The sequence below is a fragment of the Temnothorax americanus genome, unplaced genomic scaffold (genome assembly GCF_048541705.1).
Source record: "Temnothorax americanus isolate GAGA-0224 unplaced genomic scaffold, ASM4854170v1 Scaffold193, whole genome shotgun sequence".
NCBI lineage: Eukaryota > Metazoa > Arthropoda > Insecta > Hymenoptera > Formicidae > Temnothorax > Temnothorax americanus.
In genome coordinates, this window is record NW_027509332.1 from 85182 (window position 1) to 98589 (window position 13408).

General features: G+C 33.7%; 1 pseudogene; it reads left to right on the forward strand.

Annotated features, from left to right (window-relative positions):
• The first annotated feature begins 3143 nt into the window (after nt 1-3143).
• On the forward strand, nt 3144-6760 carry LOC143896711 (uncharacterized; annotated as a pseudogene).
• The last annotated feature ends 6648 nt before the right edge of the window (nt 6761-13408 follow it).

A 13408-nucleotide genomic window follows, 5' to 3' on the forward strand; every position in this document is an offset into this window, starting at 1 on the left:
TAAATAGTTTTGTAATCCGCAATACATGGTTACATTCGTTAAATCATCAGCATTAATAATATGAAAATAAGAAATACATGCAAAGATTGCATAATATATTTGTCTGAAATTAAACAAATAACATTGAGAAGTTTTACTCAAAAATATTTATTTAGAAATAAAACTTCAAAACCCGATATTTTTTGCATACAATGTAAATTATTTATTTTTTACAGTCTTTGACTAAAAAAATTGAACAAGATGTAAACATTGTTTGTGACGTGTCCAAAGACAAAAGCGAAATTATTCATCAGAATTTTGATTGAAAAACTGCATTTGTTTGGCGGAACACTCCGTTTTGCAAGTACGTTGCTCGCAGCTATAGAAGTATTGTGTTTTACGAGCTATAATACAAATTTTGTTTACGTAATGAAATTATGTACAAATTATAAAATTTTGTAACTTACATTTCGTTCCTTTCCTTTAAGAATTGCCTTCCTCGCTTTTTTCTTTTCTTGATCCTCTCATTGTCTTTATTTTCTTCCTCTTCTTTTGCAATGTCTCTTCTTGTGTTCCTTCACTTTCTCTTTCGTCAATTTCCATTCGTTCATCATTCACTTCGTCCTTTTCTCTATTAGTTCCCTTATTTTCTTTTTCATTCTTTCTATTTTCATATTTTTTTATCTCTTTAGTTTTATATTCTGACCTATATCATAAATCTAATTAATATATGTGCAATGTTAACGTAGACTATACCAGATCATTACGTAAAAGAACCTAATCTTTTTCACATATAAATTTATAAAAAAGTAAGCCGGTTTTTACGGATACTATGCGAATTAACAAAATCGCGCGTCGTCCGAAACACTCACTGAAACCCGCCCGTGCGATATGAGACAGAGCGTGCCAAGGGGCCGCGAGCAGCGCCTACTTTTGTTTTTTATTGTAACCATGCGCGATCCATGGTTCGATGCTCAATTGACAGAATCGTGACATTGTCTTTTCTAGTCTTGCAATATTGACTTCTTCATCTCAATGTTAGCGAGAAAGAAATAGGAAGCGCGACTTTTTCATTTCACTAACTACGAGAAGGAGATAATTCCTTTATCTTCTTCAATTATGGATTACGTTTATTGCACACTAGTTTCTTCATATTATTGATACGAAAAACTGACGTAACAATGGACAAATCCAATGATGAGATAGTAATAAGTAAACAAAGTGTCAAAATAAAGTATCATGAATACGGAAGGAAATATGGAAGAAGTCGTAACGATCGCAAGCGATATCAGCTGTCGTGTAAACGATTAAGCATACATTAATAAAAGGTAAGATAGTAAAATAAGGCATGTTATTGTTGTTACGTTATGTTCTTTATAAGAATATAATAAACATGACAACCGGTGATCCAACCTTATTTAATATTGATATCGAGCGTGTTAGCATACGTCTTTCTTTTGTGCAGGCGGTGTAATTGGTAATTAATAATAATAATTGAGAAGTTGATTACACAGGCGTACAAATACATTTTTGGTCAAATAACTCTAATCAGGGTAGGTGTCTTATAGATTTTTTAATACAATTGAAAAAAAGTTTTTTTTTTAATTTTTGTTTTAATATATTCATAAATCACAATTGTAATTGATTCAGCACATTTTTAAAATATACCGAACACTTTCCTTTGGCTTTAAAAATCACTAAATAGTCGTAAAATTAATGTGACATGCAGCTATCTTTTTAACTTGTTTTCTTTCATTTTTTAGTTTTCTTCTTACATTTTTTAGATGTATGCATGGGTAACTCAAAGTATTACCAAAAATCTAAAAATTTCATACAGTGTTCTATTATTACATCTGAGTATCTGTATCAAATTTTAGCACAATTCTGTTATTGGTTTAAAATATGCTTATTTAATCATTTTGTTTGCATTGACTCTTATTATATCTTGGGATTGGCTGCACCAATCTTATTCGGACTAGTCGCAATTGAAAGCTTGCATCGACATTCAAAAAATGTAGTTATACATTTGTTATTACGGCTTTAGTTTTTTAGATATTTTAATCGAAAGTTTGTTGACGTATAAATTTCTTTCTTATTCTCATAATTTGATGAAGGAAAAAATAAAGGAGAATAAGAATAAGAAGACAATTCATGTGTCAACAAACTTTTGATTAAAATATCTCAGAAACTAAAGTCGTAATAAAAAATGTAACTACATTTTTTTAAATATAATGTCGATACAAGCTTTCGATTGCGACCAGTCCGAATAAGATTGGTGCAGCCAATCCCGAGATATGATAAGAATCAATATGCAAACAAAAAAAATTAAATAACTTTTAAACCAATAAGAGAATTGTGTTAAAATTTCACGCAGACACTCAGACGTAATAATAGAACAATATGAAAATTTTAGATTTTTGATAATAATTTGAGATGTTATCCATACATCCTTAACCTTCGGAGAACACACAGGGTCAATTTGACCCTCACCTCGAGTTTTAGAGATATCAAAAATATACACGTAAATTTTTAGTCAGGAATATTAAAAATAAAAAAAATAATTTTTTTTTATAAATTGTTTTTTCAAAAAAAATTTTTTTTTTTAATTTTTTTTTATATGTAAATAATTCCAACGGCACTTTTTATTTATATCAATTGATTTAACAGTGTTCCAAGTACATCTGGAAATTTTTTTAAGCTGATCGCACTCGTCAATTTAAAATGGTGGACGATCAAAGTGTGTGTAGGGTCAGATTGACCCACAGTGTTCTCCGTGAATGAAAAAATAGGTGTGTTCTCCGAGGGTTAATACACGCGCGTGTATTTAAAAAAGTAGGTACATTTGTAAGCGACGCATAAGCGGGGAAACCGATTATGTTGGGAAGTATTACGAGTGTTTTTTTTTATTTTTTTATAGGAAACAATTAAAATTAACAGAGCAGTTTAATTATAAAGGTATACTTGAAGAAGAGGAAAAAAATGTGTTTGAATGCGATACGACTGCTTACAATACGCCTGAAGAAGAGGAAAAAGATATGTTTAAATATAATACGACTACTTCCGCACATGAATAAGATATGATTACATTTGATAAAGACGAACGAGCTCTTCAAGATATTTTAATTCAGGATAAATTATTAAAAATGGGTCTTACTGTTGACGATAATGACGAAGAAAGGATTCAATCTGCGCATTAAGGAGGCTCTTACCCGGCTGCTCTAATCAATGTAGCAACCGAAAAATTATCATTAATAATTGGTTATAAAATTATCGGAAAATTAAATAAAAAAATAAATAATGATTTTTACATAGTGTAAGAGTAAGTTATATGTTCTATTAGTGTAAATATTAAAATTTATACAATAAGTCAGTTGACTACGTCAGTGCTAAAGAGCAGAATAATAACATGCGCGTGTTACAACGTCGTCTGCAGCAGTGTGTAGCTAAGTGAGGTGTAGCCGTGTAGCGTTGTAGCGATTGATGCGATGAAGAGATGGAGCCAAAAGAAAGATATATAACGTGAGAATGCTGAGAGGAAAAATGAAAGGAAAATTCTCGAAAATAAAGGTTGTCGATGCGCGAGAGAATAATTATGCCGCTACCATACAGCGCAGAGAAAAGACATGTGCAAGTGAGGTTAGAAACTTGGCGCGATTTTGACACTCGGAAGATCATTCGCCTAACCTGTCGTACGTCATATTAAAACTACAATATCTTTTATAACTCATCGTCAACACCAAGTTTTCTTCTTATCATTAGAAAGATTATTATTTTAACTACAATTCCTTAGTTTTTTGTTTACCTGGCTCGCAAACTTGCCAAGAAAATACATCACTTCCGGCAAAAATTTTAGTGTTTACCATATGCCCTGTGTTAAAAATGCGAATTTCAATACTGATATTTTTACAGTTTTTATCGTCAACCTATGCTCAAGTTTTGGGCATCGGTCCGTTGTGGTTCACTTTACAACATATATTAATTTCATAAAGATCTGTCATATTATGATCGAGGTAAGAGCCTCCTTAAGTGCAGAAGAATTAATAAATATTCTCGAAGATGAGGGAGAATACCATTCAGAAAATGAAGAACAACCATATCTAATAGATAATCAACTTGACTGATATCGCATAAAAAATGTAGTTAAGCTCGGAAATTGTATAATGAATTTTGCACATGTGTTTAAAAAATTGCACGAAAAATTTGATGAACATTGTCGCGGAGTTGAATGTTGTTTCCGAGATTTAATATTTATCGGAGTTCGGGAAGTGGGACTGAAGTCAATTTTTTTTTAAATGCCGCATGTGTAATTTCGAAAGCAATATCTGGAGTGAGCCACCTCCAAAAGAACAGCTAGATACGAATCTAGGAGCAGTGGCGGGCACAATATTAACTGAAACGGGATATACACAATTGAAAGAAAGTTTAGCTGCCGTTGATATTCGATGCATGAACAGCAGCACTTATCAGAAAGTACATGATAAAGTTGCTGCAGGATTTGCAAAAGCAGCCGAAGAATGTATGAATGCTGCTGCAGAGGAAGAACGTACGTTAGCATTACAACATAATGATATTATTAATGGAATACCACATATAGCAGTAATTGCTGATGGAAGTTGGATGAAACGATCATATAGAACAGGACGATATGATTCCTTATCAGGTGTTGGCACAATATGCGGCGCACGAACCGGAAAGGTTTTAGATATTGGTGTACGTAATAAATATTGCGTTATTTGTGAAAAAGCGGAAAAGCTAAACATGCAAGCTAAACATCACAAATGTTATAAAAATTGGGAAAGAGATCGCAGTTCAACGAGCATGGAAGCAGATGCGATCGCAGAGGGATTTAAAAGAAGCATAGAGAAGCATGGATTAATTTATTCTACATTTATAGCTGATGGAGATAGCAATGTATATAAAAAAATAATTGAAGCAAATCCATATCAAAATGTATTTATTGAAAAAATAGAATGTCGAAATCATTTGCTTCGTAACTTATAGCCACAAAAATCAAAGAAATTGCGAAAACAAAAGGACGTTTTGGAAAATTGCGAAATATAATCGGAAACCGGATATTAAGAATTAGAACAGCAGTAACCAAAGCTGTGAAACACCGTAATGAAGGACACACTTCAATGCGGGAAAAGATAATAGCATTGAAGAAAGATCTTGAGAATGTAATAAGTCATGTCTTTGGTGAACATAAAGATTGTGTACAAATAGGATATTTCTGCGATGGATCACAGAAAGAGAATGAAAAAAATTATGTACCAGAATTAAAAAAATTCGGACTTTATGAGAAATTGCAAAATGTGTTGAAACAGATAAGTTGGAACGCAAGAAGTTTGTTGCTAGATAAAGACAGTAACAGAGTTGAGACGTTTAACTCTGTCATTTCTAAGTGTATTGGTGGAAAACAAATTAATTATGATTTAAAAGGATCATATGAAGCTCGTTGTAACGCTGCAGTTGTATCTTTTAATACTGATGAGCCTCTAAGGTTTTTGAGTAATGCTGTCGGAACTAAACCGGGACAAACTGCCTTAAATCTCGAAGAAAGAAAAAAGGAAGTACGAAGCAAAGAATGTCGGAAAATCCTGATAAGAAACGATAGATGTGTCGGTTCGGTTAAGTCGTATAAATATCGACGAGATGTCTATCGTTTTAACCTTATAAAAACATATGCAAAGTAGAAGGTTTTCAAACGATTCAATTTATATCATTAATATACGATAGAAAACGAACCGATTTGCTGCCGTACAGAAGATGATAAGTTGTATGTCGGAAAATCCTGATAAGAAACGATAGATGTGTCGGTTCGGTTAAGTCGTATAAATATCGACGAGATGTCTATCGTTTTAACCTTATAAAAACATATGCAAAGTAGAAGGTTTTCAAACGATTCAATTTATATCATTAATATACGATAGAAAACGAACCGATTTGCTGCCGTACAGAAAATGATAAGTTGTATGTCGGAAAATCCTGATAAGAAACGATAGATGTATCGGTTCGGTTAAATCGTATAAATATCGACGAGATGTCTATCGTTTTAACTTTATACAAACATATACAAAGTAGAAGGTTTTTAAACGATTCAATTTATATCATTAATATACGATAAAAAACGAACCGATTTGCTGCCATAAAGAAGATGATAAGTTGTATGTCAGAAAATCCTGATAAGAAACAATAGATGTATCGGTTCGGTTAAGTCATATAAATATCGATAAGATGTCTATCATTTTATTCTTATATATCCGTATTAATGCATACGGTAAAATTATTACCATAAATACATATTATATCGTGTATATACGATTGCGTCAGATGGGCAATACGTGTACATATAAAAAACGATTCATAACTATAAAATTTGTATAGTTATTTTCTTATTCGGACCTAAAACGATAGAAACCGATTCGATTCGATTAATGTTTTATCTGTCTTCTAAATATGCAACGATAGAACCGATAAGATACGATTAAAAACGATACAGATATAGCCGTTTTTAATCATTTTCTATCGGATATGGTTACCAGGGATGTGGCAATATAGTTATAATTCTAAAACCGATTATGATTGTCTAAAAATGTGGATTATAGTTGCGCCAAATGAGTGTGCCCCTGGATGCAGTTGGTGTGTGCATATTAGATGACCGACTTATGGCTGTGGGAGAATAGACGGTCAGAAATATTTTAAGGTTGCTTGTCTTAAAGGCGGGACTGTGTTATTGCTGTATACTCTATTATATTTTTTATAAAATATAAATAAAAATTATATGTTCAATTCAAATTCGTTAAATTATTTACTACAACCATACTTAATTGATTTCTCATGTTTCTTTAAAATCAAGAGACACGGTAGTGTCTCGCGCCAAGTACACGCGGATATTTATTTAAAATTTCGAGGTCTAGCAGCGCCAAGTTTTTTTACAAGAAAAATTTATGTATTTTAATAAAATATTTTTATTTTGTACTATTACCTCTGTAATTCTTTGTGGCCATTAAAAAATACACATGTAAATAACTTTGTATTTAAATATCTTGTATTCCCTTGTTAAATTTAAATAAAATTTTTTAATTTTATAAATTGTTATTATACAATCTTTTCTAATTGACACAATGTAAAGATTTTTCAAAGTAGTGCAACAATTATTTTTTGAGGCAATATACATGTTCTCTCTGTAATTGGCGCTCTAATTTAAAGAGATATCATTTCTTTTTTGTAATTGTAATAGATCACTTGAAGCGCGACTCTTCTTTTTGATAAGGTAACATAATTTTGTGACGTGTATCACTTGGGTTATAATTTTTCGGAAATAAAGATACTACTGCTTAGATTTTTTTGAGATTTTTCGAGATATAAGGATCTAAAACTTGAAACTTAGGTTTTTTCGAGGTATAATACTACCACTTTCTTTTTTTTTAGGTAATGTAATGTATTGCAGTTGTGCATTGTTATTAGTCCCGAATTTCCTAAGGACGGCCAGAGTGATGCTTGCTGCTTGCGAGAAACGGTCTGCAAATCACGCAATTCACGCATAAAACAAATGGAGGAATACGCTTCATCAAATTGTTCTAATTGCAACGTATGTGTATATATATATATATATATATATATATATTTATTTATTTATTTATGTTATATCATAATTTTTTTTAATATATATATATATATATATATTAAAATTATGATATAACATAATAATTTGACGAATCAAAATTATGTCAAGACACAATAAAAATTCGAAATTGTTATTTCGGTCGAATTATCGAGATTCGTCAAATTATTATGTTATATCATAATTTTAATTTAATATCTAGAAATTTGAATTCTTTATTATTATTAAACCTCAAATTATTTTGCTATTAAAACGTACAATTTACTTGCAAGCGAGCCGATTCCATCGTGCCTTTCGTATTGTCCGGCCCTGGCCGGCTCGCTCGCTTCCAAAGCCTCACAAACGTTTTGACAATTTTCGGTTTTGATATCGGCAACACCGAAATGTCATGTATGTGGTAGTAGCATCGTATGATCTACTACCACATGCATAACAGCACCATTTGGCATCACTGTAAGAGGGGTTAGGAAAAAGGATATCTATGCGAGCCAAACAAGCGTGAGATCAGAAAACTTACTCTCGTCGCTTACCGCATTGCAACGCACTGTGTCCGACGGCAATAAAACACATTTAATGCGATTATAACGTATAACAGGCTGATTAAAAGCGCGTGTACGGGGAGAAGAGCGATATTTATTGTACGGCCTCTGGATTTTCATGCGGGCGGGAATTTGCGCGCAATTAAAAGGCGTTTAACGAAATGTGACGCGTAGGTACGTGTCGCTAACGATCGTCAGCGATACGAGGGATCGGGGCGACGGTGTGCATTTTAACGAATCGCGACAACAAGCGTGTTCGGAGGGGACGCGCGTCATTACGCGAACGTTGGAATAACAGCCGTTCCGGCGCACGGCCCGGTGCGATCGAGCGAGACGAATCCCGCGAATCGCGAGCCTCTTTGACGCGAGTTTGATTTATGGGCGACCTCTTATCGAAAAACGTTGTTACTTGTAGAGAATTCGCGGATCGGAAAGCCGTGTTCACACGGCTAAAATGGTTTCACGCCTCCTATACTTTTCTCTCCCACGAGCCTCCGAGCACGACGTTGACTTTATTCAAGCGACCGAACTTTTTACACTTTTGGCGTCGCGCCAATTTCGTGGGAGAAATTAACGCCAGATTTACGAGGTGTTACGAGAATAGGATTTACGTATTTGTTAACCCGCCGCATTGTCGTATCGTTATTACGACCCCCTCGGTGCGATATTTTACTCGCGGCGATCGGTAACATTTCGCCGTGCCTTCTTTTCGCAAAAGTAGAGCGTGATATAAAATATCGATTGGAAATCAGCGCGATTATTTCAAGGAGTGTAATTATCCCGCGTTACATTATCAATGGCACCACTTGTGGTTAAAGTACACATTTTAGCAAACATTGCCAGTCGTAATTAGTCAGAATTTCTACGGTTATTACTCGCGATGAGATAGGGCGAGGCATGATAATCGAATCCGTAACGATCGAGCCCAATTTGACGTTCATTACGTTGAAACTTAGAATGTTCGTAAGACGTTCCGTACTTTCGTTATCTCGGCTCACCGGGAATTTTGCAAATGAGTGTTATTTCTTAAACAGTCGATTTTGTCGGACTAATTTCTATTTGTCGGAACGCTGCTTGTGTTCGCATTAACGCATTATCGGTCCTGATAAGGCTAAATTTCGTGGTGTGCGTTATCGATCTAGGGGGGCCCTTTATAATGGAATAACCGCAATACCGCAACAAATACACAGACGTCGAGCGTTCCATTAGAGTGCGATTTAAACGTCGCGACGCTTTCCTTATCGAAACTGAAGCATGACTTTCCCCGCCTCAAAAGTGGAAGGTCGATCCGACACTGATTCCTCCTCCATCCTCGCATGAAAAATGAGAAATGATCATTGAATTTTTATCGCGAGGTGTTATTTATGTTTTCCTATTCTTCGCGACGTATAACTCGATTCGAAAGATATCGAGATGTTTTATTCAAAACGTTGCCTCGCGAGATGATAGAGTTTCTGTAATACATCATCGTCTGCGTATAACACCATAGAACAATATTATACCGAGTGTCGCCCGACAAGATGTTCGAAGTTTAACTGCGTTCCCTCGAAATCAAGAATATTTCAAGTTGAAACATTCTTGAGTGAACTTTCGATTATATAGCTTTGACTTGTGTCTCGATAGCTAAGTTTAAGCAAACACGAAATGCAGATAGTTACGAAATTATTTGAATTTAATATCATTATTATTAAAAATTGCAACAAAAGTATTGCGTATTATTACAAAGCTGTACCTCAAAGTATAACTGATTGTGAGTTGTAGGCTTATACGGATCTCCCTGTCGTTCGCATGAGGAAACGTGAGATTCGTGCTTTTCGAGATTCGTACTAGATGGACCGACACGCGCAGCCGATAGGAAACGATCGTCGCGGTGAACCGGAAGTATATCCGTGTTTGCACGTCCGCCGACCGCACGCCCGTCCGCCCGTTGATTATACAGTTTTGCGCTCGGCGCATCGCGTCTCCGATGGAAATCTCGTTAATGCATTATGAAAATTATGCAAATGTTGTTGGGCACAGTTATGCGGTTATAAAAGAATAATTTTTGGTGAAGCGATAGAATTGCGATACCTTTAAGTTGGCGTGGCACACTTTACTCTTCTATCTCTTCCTTTTTATCCTTTTTATGCTGGTCGTGATTTCCATTCTAGCTAATGAGTGTTTATGAATAGCCAATAAATATTTATGTACAAAATCTGCGTCAATCGTGATGTATATGGTGTCGCAACAATTCGAATCAAAGGCAAAATAAATAATATTTATAATAATAAGAATTATAATAATAACAGGTGAGCGAAAGAAAATTCTTTTTTTATTTTACTTGTTTTCCTCGTTATTATGCCAGGCTTCTATTTCAAAGATTTATTGTGCGTGTTATAAATAGGAACCATTATTCTATTTCTTGAACGATCGGTCTCGATACTATACACCGATTTCTACGCTTCCGCGGCCATCATTCACGGTTGAAAATTGATCCCGCCGTAGCGCCGTTGATCGCGAAGACACTGTTTACTCAGCACACGTTGACAGGATGTATTCTGTCCTCGTATCCGATACGAAACTCATGCATCACGCATGTGCAGATATGAGCAAATTGGACTTACTTCCGCGGTTCCGCGTGTATATAGCCCGCCTATTCAGGAATTCATTACGGTCTATTCTACGTTCGCATAAGATTTGCCGCCGGATATGGGACCACGTCTCGGAGTGCTACCGAGTGTATTTTGAGCTCGTTGGAAACGAGCTCGAATGCACGCTGAAGAGAATACGGATAGATAAAGAATGGGCAGAGATAAGGGTCTCTTATTGATCGACTATTGATGAGGGTCTTGCACTCTTCCTCTTTTTTGCATGTAGAAATTCTTTCGTTGCTACTTAAATAGAAATAGAATAGAGTCAAACTCTAATAGATTGCATATCTATTAGATATCTATTGCATAATACAATATATACATTGTATAATATATATATATTACTGCATGTATGTGAAGTAACACGTTGCATATATGTGTATATGTATGTATACATATACATATACAATGAAGACGTTAATTTCCATTAATGAGTACACGCGCGGAAGATCAAATTTTGCATTACGTTGAAAAAGAAGGCAACCGTTCTCCCCCTCGATGGGATGATTATTCGAATTCCACGTAAATTGCGGATTAAGCCGGCGTCCAAATTCTCGTCGGACGTTTGGCTGATGTCTGCGAGCTATATTTGCGCGGCTGTGTAGAATCGGGCTTAATGAATTCCTGAATGGAAGGAATGCATGGCTTGCAGGCACGGTCATAGCGAGGAAGTACGAGATTCGCGCCTGTAGTACATAGGGTGTGCTAACAATCACGAGCACCCCCTTAGTCATAGACTGCTTGACGAATGCGTATGGTCGTGCTTTCCTTAGCGGAAACTCGGCTGGAGACCAGCGCGGGTTATGACATCGTAATTTTCGACATTAAACATCTCGACCATTAAAGTTGAAATTAAAGCACCATTAGAGCCCAAGGTCGACTTGGTATTAATCGAAGGGGGAAACTATTGTTATGTCTTATATTTGTAGTTTTAAATAATCATTATTTTCAACTTGTAATATATACATTGTATAAAATAATGTACTGCATATAATTCGTAATAGTTTTCTTAAATATCATACAGTGTAGAAAATGACAAAAAATAACGGATATTACTCATATTTCCCATGCATATATTAAAGTATTAAAATGTTTTGTTCTTTCTAATTGACAGATAAAAGACGTATTTATTCCCGTAAGTGCCAAATCAAAGAATATTTAAAATAAGGACTAAAATGTCAAAAGGTTCTTCTTTTCACCGCTTTGACTTAAGTCGCCAGGTCGCCACTGTCAACGCGGAGTTGGCTCGCGAGCCAACCAGGAGCCTTAAAAATCTGAATTTTCTTAGGAATTGGCTTTAGCTTGCACGATGACATAATAAGAACTAAATTATCCACCAAAGTTACTAAATGCAATCAAAAACATGTCTAGCATTCGCTTTGAAGAAAAATACGTTTATATTAAAAAATATTAATATAGGTAAGATAATTCTATAGAAAAATGTTACTATCATTAATATTAAAGCCAATTAATTGAATCAAATAACATTTTTGTCGCAGTAAAATATATTTTTCTTATTAAGGGGGTAGTATACTTCTATTGCACATATTTTCAAGAATTTTTTTGTCATAGTAAAATGTATTGAAATATCTCGAAACTTTTATATATTTTCTCACATATATTAAAATACATAAAAAAATTTTTTTTCTTATTTATGGCGACAGAATGGCGACTATCAGGGTACCCCATAGAAATCTGGTTGACATGATATCTCGAGTTAGAAACGTCTGAAACAAAAAATTCAAACAGGATATTAAAATATTAGTAAGTGGCTATAGCCGGTACTATAATTAAACATTTTGGGTAAAAAAAAACAAAATGGCGGACTTTTGAATATTTCGAACCTTTTTTTGCAACTAAAATTGTTTAAAAAAAGGGTTAAAAATAATTAAAAAATTATGATTCTAGTACCGGCTATAGCCACTTATATTTTAATATCCCGTTTGAATTTTTTGTTTCAGACGTTTCTAACTCGAGATATTATGTCAACCAGATCAAAAAACAAAAAGTGTTTGTACACTAATTTTACATATATACACAAAAATGATGTTTTTAGGAAATCGAATTTTTCAAAAAAATAGAAGTATACTACCCCCTTAAAAAGAAAAAAATATATCTATATACACATATAAAAAATATAGATATGTATATATACAATACGTATATTTTTACAATAATTATATATTTCAAAGAATTATTTAAATTTAAAATATATTTAATATAGTCTAATTTTTTATCGTTATCGTTTTATTAAATATAAAATATGAATCCTCCATTTAGAACAAAGTTGTATTAAATATTTAATTATATTTCTTTTCATTCTTGCTAATATTATATTTATTTGCAGTAAATATTTGAAAATTATAATTCTCATATTTAATGAAGGATGGAATTAATGCGCCTTGTGTCAATCAAGCTCACTCTCGACGTATCTTCAAAGGGTGTTCAAAAAATTCTGACGCGAGAATTTAAAATATATTTGCAAATGACAGTTCAATGGAGAAAAAACACAAATTCTCATTTATTTAATTTTGCAAATTTATCTTTTATAACATAATAATAATATATTGTATAAAAACGAAATGTTTGAGAATTAATTCACTGAAACTATAATAATCTATAGATTTACAAATCTT